The sequence below is a fragment of the Rhipicephalus sanguineus genome, chromosome 1, assembly GCF_013339695.2.
Source record: "Rhipicephalus sanguineus isolate Rsan-2018 chromosome 1, BIME_Rsan_1.4, whole genome shotgun sequence".
NCBI classification, from domain to species: Eukaryota; Metazoa; Arthropoda; class Arachnida; order Ixodida; family Ixodidae; genus Rhipicephalus; species Rhipicephalus sanguineus.
The window spans coordinates 226,848,056-226,869,680 of record NC_051176.1 but is presented as its reverse complement, the minus strand read 5'-3'; the positions used below and the strand labels follow the sequence as shown (position 1 = coordinate 226,869,680).

Genomic DNA, 21,625 nt, shown 5'->3' with positions numbered 1-21,625 from the left:
GGAGGACCAAAAGCGACAAACTTTGCGTCATTGCCAGAGAGCAAATTGTTTTTATTTACAAAATACTGCAGACCCAAGTTAGGGCTCGCGCAGGAGGGGTACACAAGGTTTTACACAACTACAAACAGCAATTCATCGCAAGTTATGAAGGCGCAAAGATGTATACGTGTGCATATATTTATATAAACACAGCATGACACATCAACGAGCATATTATGATTATGCCAGTGACAGTAATGCTCCAAGCAAACTCAGATTACAAATTATAGAGAAAAAAAAACAATCCTAGAGTTGGACCAAGGAAGGAAAAAAGGCATTTCATATTATGATGTTAATGTGTAGACTTGGTCACTGCTCTGAAGCACACAAGTATGGCAGTTATCAGTGTAAAAATCTAGTTTTAAAGAATGACACAGAAATGCAATGCATTGGGAATTATTGGACTTGGATTTTTTACTGTAACACGCTGGCCATAGCGCACCATATGCAAGGTGAACGTTTGATTTTAACAATTTGACAGCTGCACATAACATTGAGAAACACCAGCACTGTGCACTGGGCATGAAGCTACGCTCCACTTGCGAAAGTGCCCTAAGCGTACGAGGAGCACGGCGACCGGTTTTCCGCGCTCTGCGCTCAAAACGAAGCGGCAGTCAAAACCGAACTGCGAAGTGCGCGAAGCGCCAGATAAACCTGAAACCGAAATTGAACACCGACGTGAGAATCGCATGCTTTTGTTTTGCGTGCATTTCGTTTCTTGCTTTCTATTTTTGAACGGCTTTTCAAAAATAGAAAGCAAGAAACGAAATGCACGCAAAACAAAAGCATGCGATTCTCACGTCGGTGTTTAATTTCGGTTTCAGGTTTATCTGTCGCTTCGCGCGCTCCGCACATTCGCTACCGCTTCGTTTGAGCGCAGAGCGCGGGAACTTCGCTCGCCGTGCTCCTCGTGCGCTTAGGGCATTTTCGCAAGTGGAGCGTAGCTTCATGCTCACATGCAATGAGTAGTGCAGCTAGTTCAAGCAAGTGTAATGGCACTGAAGAGGATACGCTGCGCAAGCATCTCAGGGACCTGAAGAGAGAAGGGACGCAATGGACAGGATTTGTTGAATCCAAGACTTCGCTTCAAGCTCTTACCCGCGACTTCGCGGTGATGAACGTTTCTTACACAACTGAGTCATCACATTACAAGTCAGAAGAACAGCGAAGGAAAGGTATGTATTCTTCAAACTTCTCTGCAAAGCAAGTGGAAAACAGGCTGTCAGAAGTCTCATTTTATTTCGGTCTCTCTCTTTCCAGCCAAACTTGTGTTTTCTGCGTCAAAAGGTGCGGTTCCAATATCTCTCACAGCCCCTTTCAGGGTACTGTCTTCTGTCCACAAGGGCTGCATTTTTGGGAAGGATCGTCACAATGTGCAGTCACAGCCAGAACAAAACGTGAGTTAAAGTCTGCATGAGGTGGCTGTCTGCGAAACACAAAACAGCATGCAAAAAAAAATAATAATAATATTAAAAAGAAGGGTGACACGTGAGGTGCAAGTTTACGTAGAGTGCAATAATTTTATTTGTATTTCAAAATATGAACAGAAAAAAAAAGAAAAAAGGAAACTAACCACACATAGTTTAAATAGACAAACATCCTTAGGCAAACATCAGCAGAAGTGAATAGCAGTGTGAGGTGCATGCACAAAATACATTTGTTGTATTTGTCTAATATTGGGAAGCATGAGCGTCGACAGGATTTTGTCTTGGGGGGTGCGAAACCGTTTTGCGTCGCGGCTGGGGGATGGGGAGTGCTGGTGTAGCTTGGGTGGGGGCAAGTGCTAGTGTGGCTTGAGGAGGGTAAGAGCCCCTTTTGCACCCCCCAGCCGACGCCCGTGTTGGGAAGCAGTCCCCCACTTCGGAGAAGCTTTAATTGGAAGGGCCCGCGGCGAAAAGGGGGAAGAAGGACAACCCGGGAGAACGCGTTTTCGGGGTTGCAACCACAGCGGCCCGCAATTCGAAGGCGACGAGTACGGGAAGAGCGGAGAGCGTCCTTGACATCGTCGTTTTTACGACCTACACGCCCACCCCGTGAAAGAACACTGAAAGCAACAGGGAAAGCGTCTTCTCCCTCTGTTCTTCAAGTCCGTTGCACGTGCGGGGTGCAGAGAAATCTCTTTTGACTGTACTTGCGTTTCTGTGTTTCTCTTTTCGTTTTCATCTCGCTGCATTTCCGCCTCAACAATCAAACAAATGCAAAGTACAAAAAATGGAATAGACTTCCACGTTTGTGAAAGAGGACGGACCGCACATTAAGACATTCACACAATAATAACAGTTTTGCAAAGCTCACTGTATATATGTGTGTGTGTGTGTATACACACACACAAACAAATAAGTAATGAGCTGCAATATGTACCACAGCTCTTTAAGAGGAACATAGATATTTGTGGAGCATACCATAAAGAAGTGCAGTGGGAATAGAATTTAATATGATAGCTGCGCAAGCGCTGGTAAAATTTGATTCTTTTATAGAGAAACTGAGCAAACAAAAAGTAAGATACAAATAGCTGAATATTAAAAGGTATGTGGCTTCCACAATTGCTTTTCAAAGTGTGGGCCAAAAACAGAAATGCAGGTAGAACATATTTATTCTTCACGAGTTAACAAAGTTGTTTCGGTAATGTTGCCCAATAACAGCTAATTTTCGAGTCAGACCCTGGCCTCTACCATGAGTGTAATGTCAGTTTTATTTATGGATCAGCTCAGAGAGCAAGCTGATTACATAAAAAGGCAATCTAGGTCAAATTTCTCTTTTAGGATGAATAACAACAAGACCTGTCCCCCCCCCCCCTTTTTTTCTTTTGTTGTACAGAAATCCTCCTGCACTGGCTCCTGTGACTGGAATGCAGATACATTCAAGAAAACGAAGATCAAGGTACAGGGAACCAAGAAGAAAGGCTGCCCAGCTACCATGCACATAACTGAAATTGAAGTCTTTCCTGAGCATTGCGTGAGTACAGAAACTAAAATGAGACCAAGGGATTAAATGAACAAGTAGACCTAAGGCCAGAAGACTTGAACTCAATTGAATTTGTTTGAATTTTGCAAGTGATATTTAAAAAATCATGCAGCTGCAGGCACGTAGGCAGGGGAGGGGGCAGCACCCCCCCCTCCCGAAATTCGTCCAGCCTTCTATATTCCCGAGCAACCTTTTTTTTTCTTTTTGCCATGGAATGACTCTTTTTCGAAGAATTAGGCCTTGAGTACCCCCCGAAAAAAAATCCTGGCTACGTGCCTGTGCAGCTGTAATGAATAAAAGCTGCCCGCAAGGGCCTCTGTACGCTCAAGCCACACTGTGCCTTCCCACAGGCAGCCCATGTTCTGCCACTATAGCAGTCGTCGCTCCTGACATCACGAAAAGCAGCCCTGAACTTTTGCTTGAGCCGGCGACTGCCCATCTGTGTGTTTCTCATAGGCTGTTGTGATGTGACGTCTTCACAGCTAAAATAGGGCTTGCTCGAAGCGAAGCGGCACGCAAGGCCTTGGCTTGCTACCTCGCTTCTTGACATATCAATGAGATGACGCTGCTCTTTATGGAGACACATTCAGCACATGCAAAAATGTTGGCATTTCATGGTTTCAATCCTAGCAAGGTGTCTTGTCAGCAATAATAACCAACATTTACTTTCAGCCAAACGTTCTGCCCTCGAAAACATCTCAGAGGCATCTCTGCTTATGGTGCAATTTTACGCACATGTTGCTTTTATGTCACACATATTATATTGCACATGTGCACTGCTTAACTCCCAATTCCTTGCCGAAACCTCGCCACTTGCAGCTATTCTTATATCAAAGCAGAACTTTCATGTATACGGTTGAGTCAGATTTCATTATGCTTGAAAAGTTTGCAAGCAGCAACCACAACAATTAATGTTTGGTAATGGAGACCTTCTGTGGTGATTTTGTACTGGAAAGGAAAGAAAGAAGCATTCCTAGATTCCAGTACTTCATGCTTACATTGAAGCTTCACAGCGTAAAAAATGGGAACATGGAAGCGGAAGTAAATAAACATGTTGTACTTGAAGATTCACACGTGATCATTGATAAAGAGGATAGACTTGTTGATCTACAGCTATATTCAACAAGCAAAGCATCTCTATGCTAAACCGTTTAGAAATAATGTTGAAGCACCCATAACGTACAACACTAATGCCACAACAGTCCCCTTATTCAATGGTCTAAGAACATTTGTGTGTATGTGTGAGTGCACATGCACATGTTTGCTTGCAGCCATTCACAAGCATAGCTACAAGTAGAAATTTGAACCCACATTTACAAGAATATGCCATGGTCGTCTACTGTTGGTGATTGTTGCCGACCTTCTGTTGAACTGTTGCCAGCACTGAACAGATATCACATTGTCCAATCAGAGTGTGCATCTAGGCTGCCCATGCGACTCCTGCGTACATGGCTATTTGTGACCACACCTGTCTTCCACACGCCAATCGCATGCGGTTCATATTCCTCACTGTGTGGAGCAGCAGTACAGCTTGAGCATACAGAGGCCCTAATTCAGAATAGGCTAATCTTGTGAGGCGTGCTTGTTTACCACCTTGCCAGGTGTTGTGTCAGCTTAACACATAAAGTAAAGCACAACCTCGGTTTCTGCGAATTAAACAATTCCAATGAGACTTCCAAGGACACTTGTGACAGCAGTAAAATGCAAAAATACCTAGATATGTGTGGCTTATGCAAGTTGTAGCGACACAAGGAAGTGATCATTCTCAGCCTTCCCATTTAGGATCCATTGTCCCAGAGGTTGCTTCATTGTGTCGGAACCCAGATAAGGCTCGAGTGCATGTGGCAGCCTTGCTTAGTTTGGTTTGCAACTCTGTTGCTGCCAAGTTCCTGAAAAGTATTTTATTAACAAGCAATGGCAAATAAGTAAATAAATAAATAAATAAATACCCTAAGCTGGAAAGATGACTAAGTTTTCTCCACTGTGAGTCAACACTCCTCCTATACAAATACCAGAACACCTTCCCTGCCCATTTACTCTCTTTCATTGCATTACTTTGCTCTGGCATGCCCACTAATGGCAACTCTCAACAAGGGTAGGCTTTCACTAGCCACCAATGGTCACGCATTCACTTTCAATTATTTTATTTGACCTGGCATTTGTGTGCCCAAAGGCAACATACACATGAATGACATAATGATCTAGCCTGGGTCTCAGTTAAAGGAGTCACACGTGGAGGCGCACTGAATCCCGCTCTGCACTACAAAAGCAATTTTTACCATGGTCAAGGGCATAAAGTTGTTTTGTGAATGAAGCAAGCATGCCGTGTTACATCATTCTGTGCGGAACGGGCACACCAATCAAACCACATGAGAGTAAACGTTGAAGTAAAGGCCTTGTTAATAGGTAGCATGATCGCAGCTTGTGTGAATCATGCAACAAATTACAGTTGTGCGCTTGCGTGTTTTCAGTTGAACCTGCCACCTGATGCAAGTGGGAGAAGACGGAAACAAGCCTCAAAGGCGGCACTATCACGTCTGGCTGAAAAGCTGCAAACAACTGAAGGTGCATCCGAGGTGATAAGTGAAAAGCGCTACTACATTTCCCTCACATCCAAAGAAGGGCACAAGAACCACACTTTTGACACCGCACTGAGCCATGCCCAACCAGTTGACCCACGGGTGTCTGAACGTATACAGACACTGGTCAAAGGCGGAATAACGTCAGTCAAGGAGGTACAAAAGTGCATAAGGTTTTTTGTGCAAGATGTACTGTTTGCTAATGAAACACCACCTCCTGAGTCCTCCCGGGCATTTTTTCCAACTAAAAAAGACTTTGAGAACCACATACAAACAGCGCTAAGAAAAGAGAGGTTTAGCGATGAAGATCAGCAGAATGTCATGGCCCTCCTTGAGGATCTTAAAAATAGAGAGCCAACTGCCAACATGATTTTCCGGCCCTTCCAAATCCGTGACTCTGTGCCAAATGACAGCCTAAATGAAGAATGTGACATGGAAGATGACGACCAAGCTTTTATCCTGGCCAGAGAGTGCACAGACACACTAATGTTCTGTTATCAATCGGACTTCATGCGATCTATTCTTACAATGTATGCAAAAAATGTAATCTGCCTTGATGCTACCTACAAAACTACAGATTACGCGTTGCCACTGTTTTTTCTTGTTGTGCGCACCCCTGTAGCCTACGTGACTGTGGGCGCATTCATTGTGCAGTTTGAAACGTCCCAGCACATTGAAGAAGCACTCAAGATATTTAAACAGTGGTGCCCAGAAATGAATCCTAAGTACTGGATGGTTGACTGCAGTGTCACAGAAATGAATGCCATCACGGCAGCTTTTCCCGAAGCACACATTGCGATTTGCGACTTTCACCGTGAACAAGCCTGGGAAAGGTGGTGCACTCGCAAGGAAAATAATGTTGACAAACACCAAGCACTACCTCTTCTGCGCAAGGTTGCTCGAGCTGCGACAGAAGAAGAATATGAAGCTGCTTTGCACAACCTGCAATCTTCGTCTGCCTGGAAAGACAGTGAGCAGCTCCAACATTATTTTTCCCGCCAGTGGCTGCCACTTAAACAGAGTTGGGTCAAGTGCTTTATGACCGATCTTCAAATAACGACGAACAACGGAACGGAGGCCCAGAACAGAAAGCTTAAGGAATGTTACCTAAAAAATTGTTCCGGACGACGCAGCTTGGCAGGTCTCATTGACGTACTAACCAGCCAGTTTTTTCCAGATTGTGAAAAGGAATTTAATTTTATGAACGTCACCTCTACCAGTGACTACAGGATATTTCATGCATCAGTTCCGTCTTACCTGCACAATCGACCACCAGCAGTGATCAAGCACATCTCGCAAAGACTTCAACATGCTGCTGAGTTTTCGGCAAGTGACGTGACACCAGGTGAAGAGTATGGCACGTTCATAGTGCAGTCCCAAACATTACCAGGGGAGACTTACGTAGTGAGCTTTATCGTGCCTTCCTGCAGTTGCAGAGATTTCATCAAGCACCAGCTGCCGTGCAAACATTTTTGCGCAGTTTTTAGTTTTCAGCAAGGCTGGGGTTTTGACAACCTTCCTGAAAGCTATAGGAATGGCCCTCTTCTGACACTGACCACTGGACTGAGCCATGGTGCGGTAGCAGCCAGTTCACTCAGCCGCAGCACAGAAATGGATGCTGCACCTGGTCACAGTGGAGGAGACGAGGAGAGCGGTAACCAAAGTGCTCCTCTCCTAGATGCTGGACCAGAGTTGTTTTGTGACCTTCCAAGGCACCAGAAAAGCGGTATGGGTCACAAAAGAAGAATGATTTTGTCAGGCTTAGAAAAATGCAAGGACATTGTTCACTACTGCAACAATGCGGAGAGCCTAGAGAAGGCACTCAAGCTAGTGGATGAGCTGAGTGGTGTTCTACAAGAGGGAACTCCAGCATGCCGTGGCCTCAGCTTAAGGTCCTCTCCGACTAAAGGCTGCTCCGGACAAAAAAAAAGAAAACTTGAGTCCACTTCACACATGCGAATGCGGAAGTTACAGAAGTACAGTCACCCCAACAAAGAGCACTGGAGGACAAAAGGAAGAGTTGGAGCAAGAGCCGATAACCTGCGGCGGGCATACGTTATGCCTCCAAACCAAGTGGAGTAGAATGTTGCCGACAGATTTTTTTCAGGGGGGGGGGGTCAACCATACTTCATGTATGTTGCTGCGTGTGTTTGTATATGTGCGTGTATATATACGCAAGCAAAATGAGCTGAACTTCCCCCCCCCCCCGCCGAAAATTTTCGGGGGGGGGGGAGTTGAATCCCCCCAACTCACCCCCTTACTGATGCATTTTTAGTAGGACCATGACAAAAAAAGGCATCCGATATTCCAATGTATAAATATCTCACTCTGCCCTATGACTGCCAATTATTGTATTGTGTCGACAGTTCTATGGCTGGCAATGTATTGTGCTTATGCATTTTATTTTTTAAAGTAAATCAAATATTTTAAAGGGACTGACAACCAGTCAGAACGTGTCACAAGACACTGGTGGAAGTGGAATGATTGTGAAATATAGTGATGTAATTGAGCATTCTTTTTGCGATTTGAGTAGAATTTGTATTTTTAAAGGGACACTAAAGGGCAAAATGATTTTTCTCATATTAGTAAAGTACTCTTTCGCAATCCCAAAAACACCACGCTTGCTGCGAGAAGACGCTTAGTAAGTGAGAAAACGAGCAAAAACAAAATGTGGGGTTTTCACACCATTCTCCGTGACGTCACATGTTTTGACGGCACCTACTGGGACTATGTAGTTCCTAATCGGTAAAAACGAAGTAAATTGTCCTCTGAGGGGCCATAGACTTAACATACCAAGTTTGAGGTAATTTTGTTGAGCCAATGGCGCCAAAACACGATAAGTACACTATGACATCCGTGACATCATGTGGGGAGATTTCGGCGCGAGATTTAGAAATGAAACTTTGAACTTGATTTTCTCCTCTATTAATAAACCTATGTTGGCGAAAAGAACGACATTATAGTTCTCAAAGCACAATTTATCGATCTAAACAGATTCATTGTTTCTCTTTAGTGTCCCTTTAAATTGCGTTTGAAAGTCATGAAAACTGGCACATTGTGTCACCAGGAGACAAGCCTTGCCACAGTGTGAATGAGTCTTTCAGATTGCTGCTATTCAGGCACACTACAATTTGTGCTCATAAAGTAAAAGGAGTTGACACTGAGAAGGTGTGCTGCTTTTGCAGCAACAAGTGTAACCGTATCGAGCCCTGCGTGTGTGTCTTTGTCAGCACTGCGGACAGAAAAATTCTGGTAAAAGATGTTTCATAGCGTTTTCTGTGTTACCATTCCATGATTATATACTCGGACCAGTAAGCTTTCTGTTGCACTAAATAAAATGGGTAACGTAAAAATTGGTTGGCAGTCTATTTAACAAAGGTCAAAATAAACACAATACATCAAGTTGGCATCTGCACGGCCACAGAATAATCACCTCAACTACAATGGCTACATATTGTAACACCACTGCCAGCATGAACCAAACACAACATAGATGAAAAACCTCACAGCATGGCATGTCATGTGGTTGTCCGAGGCAGCCATACTTCCAGCTGAAACCATTTTACTGTACCGCTTCTCACGCTTGGCACACTGCCTTGTAATACAAGCTTCTCGTGTTCCAACAAGTTGTGCAAGCCTTTATTTAAGAAGGGTGTCGACTTGGGCTTGTTGGTTTGTCATTCTTGTAAACTGTTGCATGCGAAAGACGTAGACAGGGAACACAAAAAGACACACACGGAGCGCACACTGTCAACAAATTTTACTAGCAGAGCGACGTGACCTTATATACCTGGCAAAACCCAATGCGCATGACAGCAAGTACATACCAACAACACCAGGCACGTAGCCAGAATTTTTTTTCGGGGGGGGGCCCAAGGCCTAATTGTTCGAAAGAAAGTATTTCCATGACAAAAATAAAACAAAAGTTGCCGGGAATATAGAAGGCCGGACGAATTTGGGGGGGGGGGGGGGGGGGGCCCGGGCCCCCCCCTTGCCTACGTGCCTGAACAACACGGTCCACTCAATATACACGTGTTGTGCCACACAGATACGCGATTTCCTTGTCGGAAAGTGAGATGGACGCTTGGCTGACGCATTTTTCTTTTAAGCCCAAGATCTTGTGAGCCTCAATGATGAGACGCGACATTTCGTTGTTGCTATTTGCGATTATGTTGCACTTGTGAAACTGTGGGATACAGCCACAATTATTGCAATGAATTGCAAGCCATCCCTCTGTTTTGTTTTTTACATTGTTGGCGTGCTCACGAAGCCTGTCGTTTATACAACGACCCGTTTGTCCTACGTAAGAACAACTACATGTTAACGGAATTTCATAGACGAGGCCTTCATTGCATTTCACATATTTTGTTTTATGGTTCTTAGTGCAGGTTTTCTTATCTTTACGATTTGGGTTTGTCATCTTGCACACCTTGGCAAGTTTCTGTGGAGCGGAAAACACTACTTTAACATCTGCTCTTTGGGCGATCTTTTTAATGTTGTGGGAAACCTGGTGGACACACGGAATAACCGCGAACTTCTTCCTTTCTTGTTCATCCTCTCGGGAAGTGGGAAGGTCTCACGAGACGCCCTGAGATTCCTCAGGAGCTTTTCCGCTACCGACATGATTAAGAGCTTCGGATACCCTGCTTCTAAAAGCCGTGTCATCTGCTGGTTCAAGCATTGGTCCATTTGGTGGGCTTTTAGATTTGTTAATGATTTTTTGTTTCTTTTAGAATGTGACCCGGCAGTTTTTAATCAGGAATCAGAAAGCGTTCTTTCTGTTGCTAGGAGTTGCTTGAATCCCTTACTAATTACTCATGAACTTCCTAGCCACAATAGCATTTGTTTCCTAGATATCAGGCTCTTCTTTGAAGGAAGCCACGTATGCTGGCGCTATGAACCCTGGGCCAATAAACCTGCTGTGCCGTTCAGGTCAGCCCACTCGAAATTAGTGAAGAGAGCTGTCGCGAACCTCTGCATGAAAAATGCTTTGGAATGTCTTTCGCGCGCAACAGTTTATGAGAAGCCTTTATTGGTATGCAACAACACATTGTTTTGAGTATATATATTTCTTCTTGCAAGTGTGCCTCACTCGTTGCCCTGAAATAGTGCTGTCGTGGTTTATTTTCTGTTTCTCCATTTCACAGTGCTGGTGTTTCTCAATGTTATGTGCAGCTGTCAAATTGTTAAAATCAAATGTTCACCTCGCCTGTGGTGTGCTATGGCCAGCGTGTTACAGTAAAAAATCAAGTCCAATAATTCCCAATGCATTGCATTTCTGTGTCATTCTTTAAAACTAGATTTTTACACTGATAACTGCCATACTTGTGTGCATCAGAGCAGTGACTAAGTCTACACATTAACATCATATATGAAGTGCCTTTTTTCCTTCCGTGGTCCAACTCTAGGATTGTTTTTTTTTTCTATAATTTGTAATCTGAGTTTGCTTGGAGCATTACTGTCACTGGCATAATCATAATATGCTCGTTGATGTGTCATGCTATGTTTATATAAATATATGCACACGTATACATCTTTGCGCCTTCATAACTTGCGATGAATTGCTGTTTGTAGTTGTGTGTAAAACCTTGTGTACCCCTCCTGCGCGAGCCCTAACTTGGGTCTGCAGTATTTTGTAAATAAAAACAATTTGCTCTCTGGCATTGACGCACAGTTTGTCGCTTTTGGTCCTTCAACATTGCTCGATCGATTTATTGTTCGTCTACCTGCGACGCGCGACTGAAGAATGGATACGACATACGACCAGCCCGCGGGCCACCGTTCCAGTGTTTTATATCAAAACAACCTAGTACTGTGTCTGATACTGGAACGATGGCCGACGTGATGTCGTATACGTACAACGCTTAATCCAGGATGCGGTCGACGTACATTGGACGCATTCTCACTAAAGTACTAACTTCAACTCGTCCAGCAGTTTAATTCCAGTTACTGAACTCAGCTGACTTCTGGCCGGCAGCGATCAAGCGCGTCCGGTTTCCAAAACAGGTTCTTTGGGAACGCAAGAGGCTTGAGAATCTTTGGAAATATTACGTACGCCTCCAGCGAGCTGTGTATAACTGAACTTCACCGTCATAACACCTGTCCCCACGACGGCTAGAACTTCTGCGTGCCGTCCAGCTTGCTCTCAGACCCTTTCCTGGTCGCGATCAGGGCCCATACGGATTGAGTTTGGCTCGGAGGTTAGCCAAATCGCGATGAAATGTGACCATGCAACAGCACTTCCGACTAAGTCGGGACCAAACCTGCGATCAAATGTGCCCAATGTGCCCGTGTCAGCCCGTCGGCGCTGCCGGGTCCACGCCATCCACGCTGCGTGACCGTTTAGGCTACGGAATCGCGCGTCCACGCTCCGCACAGCTTGACTTCAATAACAACGTGCAACCCCTCCGCGCAAAAAAAAGAAATAAAAAAATAAATAAAAAGGAAACGGAAATGACGTCAGGAAACAACAAAAATGCGCTCTCTCGTCTGCAAAAAAACAAAAACAAAACGGAAATGACGTCAGGAAGCAAACAACAACAAAAAGCAAAGTGGCTCCGCCTCCGTCCCTCAGTGCACCTCCGGAAAGGGCGACCCTGGTGTTGCCGGCACCACAATCTAAACAGTATGATGCTACGAACCACGGTCAACTAAAACTCAAAAACATCGCTGCGTCGCCATGTTTTGTCAACGACAGAGACTTTTCATTGGCTGTCTTAAAATGACGTCAGCTACACAGTTGACTGGAACGTGAGCGGGGAAACCGAAATTGCGCTTTTTTAGTAATTCAGCGAACCCAGACATCAAACGAGTCGATGTATAGTACTAAATGGACGGCCAGGATTCTGAATACACACGTAGTTGAAAATTTTTGGAGGACGTTTCACGACCCCTTTAATATTTCATAGCACACAGGGGTGGATACGGGATTTTTCCAAAGGGGGTCAGCTTCTGGGAGAGCATGATATATGTGCTCCTCTGGGGTACGTATAAATAAAAAAGTAAGGGAGGGCGGTCAGGCCATCCTGGCCGCCCCTCTGAATTTGGTGGTGATAGCACATGAAATGCTTGAAAAATACGCATAGTGAAGCAATACGCCCACAAAGCATCCCACCAAATGTTACCTTGTGAAACTACACAATCGAAAACCAACTACAAACAACACGCTCCAGCACAATCGGTCCGTTCACTGAGAATCGATGACGCACTCGACCGACCTGTCTAACATGTAATTGTTATCGCAGTGTAATAAACAAAGTAATGTCAACAGCAGCGCAGGCACGCGTGTGCAGCCGCGATGCAGCTTTGAAGCTCGTACACGAAGCTGCGGTTTGTCTGTGCCTGCAAGCGCACGGCGCGAAAACTGTCTGGTTCCGGCATGACACGAAAAAGTGTTCTCTGATGAGTGCCGATGCTGTCCCATACCGCATCTATTAAGAACGGCGAACCCAAACACGGCGTTAGTCGTGAGCAGTAGCCGGAGCAACGGAACGATCGGCCGCTTCTCGTCGGCAGCGAGGAAATCTAATAACATGAAGGTTAGTTTCCTGTTAACCTTTTTTCAGCACCCCAATTTCCTCAATCTGAGCAACACGGCACACGAAAATGTCGGAATTGCCGTTTCTATCAACCGCCAGACGTCGATACGTACGCTCCGTGTGTGCACATGTGGAACGCGCTTAGCCTTCAACATTGCGGAAATGCGCACGGCGGCCGCTAGATGGCAGCAGATTTTGCATAAGGTCTATACATCGTTGTATATTATGGTTTGTTGGTATGGCATACAGAAAGTTTGAAAAGAGTAGCTTTTCTTTTAAACGAGAAAAAAAATTTTCAACTCTACAACCACACGGTTGTAAGAAGTTTGCCTTTTGCCTCGCCTTCACTGCATAGCACGACAGCGCAGGATTCCGGCGGGGAAGTGATCGGGAAATGATTGCGTGCCGCCTTTCTGCGCGTCGTGACAACTCCTTATCTACGCGCTGCAGTGTGCGGCCGGTCGGGCTCCCCACGCAGTCTGCACATCTACAACGGAAACGCATCGGATGTGGGCCAGTGGCCATGGCAAGCGGCGCTAAGCGTGCGCAACCCTACGTCAAAAGACGGTGCTGCCGAGTGGGTGCTCAACTGCGGCGGCAGCCTGCTATCGGAGACCTGGGTGGTGACCACCATAGAGTTTCCTACAATACTTACTAGAGGGAACTCTGGCGCTAGTGTCTATGGGAGCTGCAATGCATCGCGCTTCAGCCCAACGTCTATAGAACTTGCTTCAGTTGCCAAACTCCCCGCCTCCGCCGTACTCTGAAAACGGCGCGCAACCGACTTCCGGTGCAGGTGGCGCTACTGCAGCAACAGGCTCTACGTAGCAGACGGCGAAGCGCGAGTGAAGACTGCGGACAACTGCGATTGTGCTCGCGAATATTGAATGGCTTATCAACAGAGTTACGAAAACGACTTGCTTTTCCGTTTAGGTAATCGTGTTCAAAGCACGATTGTGTGCAGCAGTATTTGAGACCGGGTCTGCACGTGTTCAGTGTTACGCGAATGACTGCAGGCACCGTGAGCACGGCCGTCGCTGCTACTCTCGTCATGTTCATTGCTACAGACATTAGCGTTACTTACTGGCTAGGTGCGATATTGAAATACCAGTAGAGCTGATTTCACAAACCTTTTTTGCCTGACTATATATCAGAAGAGTCTGTAATTGTTTTCGTAGGTATTTGGAAACAAATAGGTCATTGCATAATTTCGTTGGAGGCTCGAGAGAATCCTTTCGTGATGTCCCTCCTCTGACAGCCTTCGCCTTGCCCAATTACAGGTTTTATTGCAATTTGGATTACTGCTTATGTGAAGTGCCCAAGGAACGGCAAGAATACCACGAAAGGCCGCTGTACATTGTCGTTATTCATATCAATATAAAGCAATGTAGTAGCCACCGTAACTGTAGGGCACGTTTGTAGAATTTCAGTCTCGCAAGCTCGTGATATTATTACATGTACCTTGACTGTAATCGGCGGCGTAGCCAGGGGTGCGTTGGGTAATTCTATGCCCACCCTCCTTCCGGAAATTAAACTTCTCGCCATGCCCCTGCTGTCAATAAATCAGCTTTTCCGATTTCGGTGCTTCGGAATTAGCTGAATACTATTATATAAAAAATCAGTTGATAAAGTGATAAGTGGTACATTTATAGAGTACAACAGTGCATGTCAAAAACACGCCTAAATCGCGTGTTTAATTGAAATGTTTGCGGGTTACTTCAGTATTTACAATTACACACCAACCTCTGAAGATTTTCAGGAAAATTGAAAGATTTCAGGAAAATTTCTGAATCTCTGAAGATTTCAGGAAAATTCATGAAATTTTCAGGAAATTTCATGAATTGCTCATTAATGATTCTTTAGAAAACCAGCGAAAAAAGACGCACACACGAAGGAAGGAATCACAACACCACGCTAGACTTACAACTGGCATATACGTGAAAACCACAATGGCCTGAAACAACCAAAACATGCACCATGCTCTGAGCAAAGTACAAAGAAAAAAAAGATAAAACACCATATTTGCCCTAACTTAATGTTTGCATCTGTTTTCGCGGGTTTTCTGAAGTTTAGTATGAAGAACTGACCCAGCAAGCAGCACTTCTACAGCACAATCGTTCATTAATTTGGGATTTGTCTGGCAGCCTTTTATTCCGCCTGATCATGCTGAGCCCAAAAGTTCCGCGGTCATTTGTTTGTCCTATTCCCGCTGTACAGCCCGGCACAAAACATGTCGGCATTGAGGACGCGTAACACGTGTAACATCTTTTGCTGCGTATTACAAAATCCGGAATCTCTGTTCTTCAATACAACGCAGTGACGCATCTGATCCGGCGCGCCGATACGGTAGCAGCCATAGCAGCGGCCGCACCGGCGCACCCTAGGAAAATTGCTGGAGTGGAAGCCGCCTATACTTACCCATAGGGCAGAGTGAAGCCGGCGGCGGCCATCTTGTGGTGGGCAGGAAGGCGGCCGCGTAGCATATATTGCACTTCCGCGGCCGTTTTTTTTTGCAAATGATTGCTGCTAGAGATGTAAAAACGTGCTCACATAGTCGCCGATACATTGGCAGTATTTAAAGAGACCACAGAACGTTTCGTTTTTCATGTGTTGAAATTTTATTTGTACAGCTTTCTCAGGCTTTAGCCAACATGAACGTTACGGCCAAGTTGTTCACTGATTCCTAAAAATGACGAGTCTTGAAAGCAAAGACCTAACCTTATCTTTCACGAGTTCCCGGCTTCGTTCCTTTGTCATGTGGTGCAGCCTGATCTTGATGTAGAGCTCCAATACTTGCTTACTCAAGTTGTAAATATGATTGTCCAACACGTCGACGTCAAAAAGATGTTGTTCCAATTGTGAAAACCACCTCTTTTCCAGTGATTGACTGAGAATCTCCAGGACTAGTTGTTTGGTATTGGCATGTATGTTCTTAAGGCATTGAGTGCAAGCCTGCAGTCGACGCAGCCCCTTTTCCGCTGTTTCGCACAGTGACACAACGTCTTCGGAAGGGTAAAAGAGTCCACCTCGATTTTTTTGTCTCACCAATAGAGATGTATCCTCTCCATGAAGAGCTTCTATGCACACCTCACAGGTGTTTGTAGTAGCGATTTTGCGAGCGACAAAGCCTGCAATGTAAGGCACGACAGAGCAAACGAATGTGGAGAGGCTCTCTGGATAGTCAATTCGGTCTGTGTAATCGTGGTCCTCTGGTTGTAGGATGGCAGACCTTCGCGATGTGACCTCAGTGGTTGCACAAACTGTAGTGACAGAGGCAGATGCACTCAGAATGGAAACAATATCTTGCGAACAGTTGCCTGAGGTGGACGATCTCACTTCTGTCTGAACCAATAGACGCTTATAAGCCGCCATGAATTGGGCAGCTGTAGGGTTGTTGTTGAACCCCCCACGTCCTCGCACACAGCCGAAGAAAGTTTCTGCATGATCTTGGCTCATCTTGTGCGTGAGCAGATTAGTTAAGTTGACCTTCATGAACTAGTTCCTTGAAGATACTTTCTGTGCTTTGTATACACACAAGAAAACCCACAAATCCTGTCCTCTTTGTTCCCTGCAAAAGTGGTCGACCGAACGGATCTTTCAAAGCACATATGTACTGTCGAGCGTCGGCAAAAAATGGCTTCCAACAAGCCTCATTTTGCTTTCGAAGAGGTGCTTTGTATGATTTTGCAAACGCATTTCTGGAGTTTAGCAAATCGAAGAGATGATCAAACACCCTCACAAATTTCGCCGTGGCACTAGCACCTCTAAATTGTGGCAGCTTCAGCGTTTGCTCGCAAAATTCAAGAGCGTCTGCAACTGAAGCGCTGAGTGCCTGAACTGCGAGGCGTACCTTCATCTTTTGCTTCTCCCACTGCATATGCACCTTAGTTAGCTTATTGCCAAGGCGGAGCCCTTCCTCGCGCTGTAGAGCCTCCAGTGCCTTTATGTAAGCCCATTTTATGTGGTTTCCATCAACATCAGTGATGTAGCACATTGTTGCCAGTGAATTTCTAATCAACTTAATCATGTGGCATGGGTCAAGCAGGATATGCACATCCCTTGATTCATCAACTGGGTTTTAAAGGATGTGGAGAACTCGACAGGATCAGGCTTGAGTTCTGCACCAAGGCATTTCGCCATAGTGAAATTTGATGACGCACCATCAAACGTTAGACTGACAACTTGAACTTTCACAGATTCCAGTCGTTCAATGCATTGTTTTGTTAGTTCAGCCCTCTCAGAACCAGTGAGTGAGTGGATAAGGAAGTAGCCGACTGGTATTTTCAGCCTCATGTTTATGCCAACAACAATATAAACACAAACATTTGTGGCTTCAGGGAGGCTGTCATCATCAAGAGATGCTCCAAAATCAACATAGCCAACTATCCTGTCTCCTACAAGTTCAACGTGTTTCCTAATCGACATATCATCGACAATCAGAGCACAGTAAAGAGTTTCAGAGCGACCTTGAACCAACTTCTCCAAGAAAGAAAATGCTTCCCCTGTAAAGCCTGGTTGGCCGTTAACAGACCTATACCATTCTCTGATTGTGCGCTGCGAAGGGAGGGCGTCATTAAACATTGATCGAACAAATTCGTAGGCTGCTGGTGAGTAGAAATGTAAAGTAAGTGCAAACGTTCGCAGCTCTGGAGGGTATTTACCTCCACTTTCTGTCCGTGCCCGGTGAAGCAGTTGTTGTATGTCAGGAGAAAATGCTGCATCAACATCTTGGAGCCCTCTTCTGACAAAAGCTTCTGTTCTTGGATGCCTCTAATAATTTCTTCAGCGGTGATTTTCTTTTGTGTCAGCCTTCGCTTGTTCTGCTGCAACGTTTTAATCTTTTTCTTCAGGTGCAATCTTTCGTCTTCTTTTCCTGCAACTTCGTCTTGTACCACTGCTTTGATGGTGATACAGTGACATGGTCTTCGGTATTTAAGGCCTCTTGCTGCTGAGCAGGACTGCATCCTCGAGGTTTTGGTGCTGGCCGCTTCCTTTTCACCTGAAATAAGCACATAGTGGGAATTAACTGCTTCTAGAAAATATATATATATATATATATATATATATCTATATATATATATATATATATATATATATATATATATATATATATATATATATATATTATTATATATATATATATACATCAATTATTGCACATAACATGAATATATGTATTCACGAAAGCATGTTCGGGAACATTCGACAATGATCATGCGCGAATCGTGTGTGGAGCGATATTGTAAACGAGCGAATGGAACGAAAAGCTCGCGAAGAAACACGCAGCAATACAGTCACGTCGACAAAACATGAAAGAAGAGATATGCCTATGTCATTCCAGCCTCCCTGATGTCAGAGCACTATATCTGCGAAGTTCCGATGATTACCGGTGCCAGGAGGTGGGCAGGGAAAGCAGCGAACGAAGTCGGCACACTTCCCGCTTTCAATGTTGTTTGTCCGGTCCGGTCAAAACACGCCGGATCAAAGTGCGCAGAGCAAAGGCGATCTTTATCTGTCGGTTTCCAGCGTTCACGACGCACAGCTCGCTCCCATAGGTTCCGTGTCTCAGCATCTTTTGGAAACCTGCCAATAATTTCCGAAAATTAATTCCTCAAGCCTACCAATGAAAAACACGAGTCAGCCGTATCAGACCGCGTAAGCACTACGTGCTTTCAGTACGCACCTGTGAAATGTGATCTTGGAAGCAGGAATCGCGCGATTTGCGCACCCATACGCTACGCAGGATTGTACCATGCTCGCTTGAATCGAGCCGCACGCATTCGAATGCACTGCAGATACACACTGGCACACTTGTCAAGGAAAGACAGGCGCACGAACCGCGATCAACCGCCGCTGCAGGTGAACTGGCAGCCAACCGAGCCAGCCGAGCCGAGCTTTCTGCCCACCACAAGATGGCGGCGCTGGCTTCACTTGAAGAGCGCCACTCGCCGCCTCCGCTCGCAGCGGAGCCGCGCAACAGAGCCGAGTTTTCAAACTGAAGTAGTTCTAGAAACGTTGCTTCAGCCAGCATGGGAATCATGGGTAGTACACGGATTTGTCTAAACTTCGTTCTTTCGGCTCCGTTTGGCTCCGCGTGGCCTGCATCTGCTTTGTCGCAAAACGAGGTTGAGCAAAAGTCAGCAGTTTCACTTCACCACTTTAACTTCTTTAGGCTCACCGATTCAAATCTGGTCACGAAGTTCACAACGATCCATTCTTTTATCCGAAAGAAAGCCAAAACATAGCAATAAACAAAGTCACAAGTGCGTTCGAAGCCCACAAGCACGAAGACTAGGCAAATCCGTGTACTACCCATCATTCCCATGGTGGCTGAACTATCGCAGCGCCAGAGTTCCCTCTAGGTCATTTTAGGAAACTCTACGGTGACCACAGCCCACTGCGTCACGTATGAGGTGTCGCGCGTCGTCATACCGCGCGAGATCCTGCGCGTCGCGCTGGGCAAGCACTTCCGCAGTGATAGCAAAGACGACGCCCATGTCCAAGTGCGCAAGGTGAGACTTTTCAGCTCATGCACGCAGGCTAAGCTGGGAAGCAGTTACAAAAAACAAAAAAACCGTTAAACAAAAGAACAATAAAAAGAAAGGAGGGAGTACGTGTGGTGTGTGTGTGTGTGTGTGTGTGTGCGTGTGTGCGTGTGTGCGTGTGTGTGTGTGCGTGTGTGTGTGTGTGTGTGTGTGTGTGTGTGTGTGTGTGTGTGTGTGTGTGTGTGTGTGTGTGTGTGTGTGTGTGTGTGTGTGTGTGTGTGTGTGTGTGTTTCATCTCTCTTACAAAGGCGTACTACGTGTGTTGAAGTTCCAACCTTGAATGCTTCGCAGGTTGCTGAGATCCACGTGCACTTTAACTACGGCCCTACCACATACGACAACGACATCGCCCTGGTGCAACTGGACAAGGCCGTGGAGCTGACGCCTCGCGTGAGGCCCGTCTGCCTGCCCACGGACCGATCGGCCAGGGTGCATCTGCAGGAAGGAAAACTGGGAGTGGTAAGCGCACTCACTGCAATTCACGCGTTGAGTTCCATAGCTCTGGGAGAAGTTAGGCAGACTGTACGAACAGGATCAAATATGCAAAGCGTCCACTTCCTACTTAAAAAACCTGTATTTCCTGAAGGCTCAAGGCGCGCTCAATTGGCCTTTAGCAGGCTGCACTTGAATGTGCAGTTGCTCCCATCCTTACCGTCTAACACTGTTTCTCGAAGTGCACGTAAACGGAACACCTACCTATTTTCTTTAATGTAGTGTACGTCCTTGAACACTGAACTGAGCAGAGGAACACGTTCGCCATTTCAAAGCTTCCACGAATTCCACAACCGAACCTCTGAGCGCGAGAAACCATGGGAAAAGTGAAGCCACGGGTGGTTACTGAGCCTAAGGTCTTGCAGTTAACCGTCGCAAAGGCGACGAGCAAGTGACCATGCACTGCACTCGCCATGCAAGACAGTCGGAGAGACAAGCTGTATAGCGACTCGAAAGCGGCCGTCAGGGCATTCCGGAAAGGCCGGGTAGCTCGGCAGGTAGTTGAAATTCTGAAAGGCGCCAAAAACAGTGACAGCTCCACACACTCTATTTTTTGGTTACCTGCCCACGTCGGGGCGATTGAAGGGGTTCCTCTGAAACTTTACGAGTCTGCCCACGATGCTGCGCGTGGCTGTATTGACCGCGCTGCCCTAGGATCGAGCTGCTTTCCTCCCGGACACAGGCACGCTCCTAGCGCGCACAATGAAATAACTAAATTCCTTTACTTAGAGAGAAAGGTCTTCCCGCCGCCTCATTCCAAGCTAAGCAGGCCGCAGGCAGTCACGCTCAGACTCCTGCAAACCAACTCCTACCCAAACCCGGCGTCCCTTGGCATATATCCCGACATTCACACGAATAGTTCTTGCGCTGCCTGTGGCGAGGATGCTACGTTGTCTCACATGCTTTGGGAGTGCGGCTCATTGGGCCCGAAGTTCATTAAGGAAGAGTGGGACACGCTCCTGCGAAGTCCTGCCTATGAAGGCAAAATCATGGCCGTGCAGCACGCCCGTGATCGGGCCGGCAGGCTAGACCTATCGGTCTCGTCGTGGGATTAGCTGGGTACGCGTTTTATCGCGTTTTGCTGGAACAAATAAAAGTTTATTCATACCACTCACTAGCTCATGCTCACGTGGACTCCATGTAACTGTTTCATAGCGAAACACGGCCAGTGGCCATATTAGCACAGCAATGCACTCCAAACAGCCATCAAGAGTTTCATCATATACATTCCTGGTGGACCACTAGACATTGAATTGTATATACTGAGCTATACCTCTTGTGCTCTTATCCTCAGGTAATAGATTTGCTCTTGTAAAGCGAATTGTTTTATAGCTGTTAAATTATTGGTATATTTTACACATCCCTTACGAGTCGCTGTGACACTTTCATTTATATTCATTTCAGTCACAGTGCTGTTATAGTAGAGTGGTCAACTTCGTTAATGAAATAGCGCGGTGACTCATTGCCA

At 45.8% G+C, this 21,625-nt stretch overlaps 1 protein-coding gene and 1 long non-coding RNA gene across 2 annotated transcripts in view; one reads left to right on the top strand and one right to left on the bottom strand.

Annotated features, from left to right (window-relative positions):
* LOC119373592 (clotting factor C) overlaps nt 1-21,625 on the top strand; it is a 149,999-nt gene that overhangs the window by 127,969 nt on the left and 405 nt on the right. The window lies entirely within an intron of this gene.
* LOC125760189 (uncharacterized) lies at nt 17,396-19,043 on the bottom strand. The gene is made up of 4 exons (XR_007417822.1): nt 18,804-19,043; nt 18,508-18,703; nt 18,033-18,119; nt 17,396-17,663 (listed from the first exon to the last, which is right to left on the bottom strand). It is a non-coding gene; the product is annotated as an uncharacterized LOC125760189 (long non-coding RNA).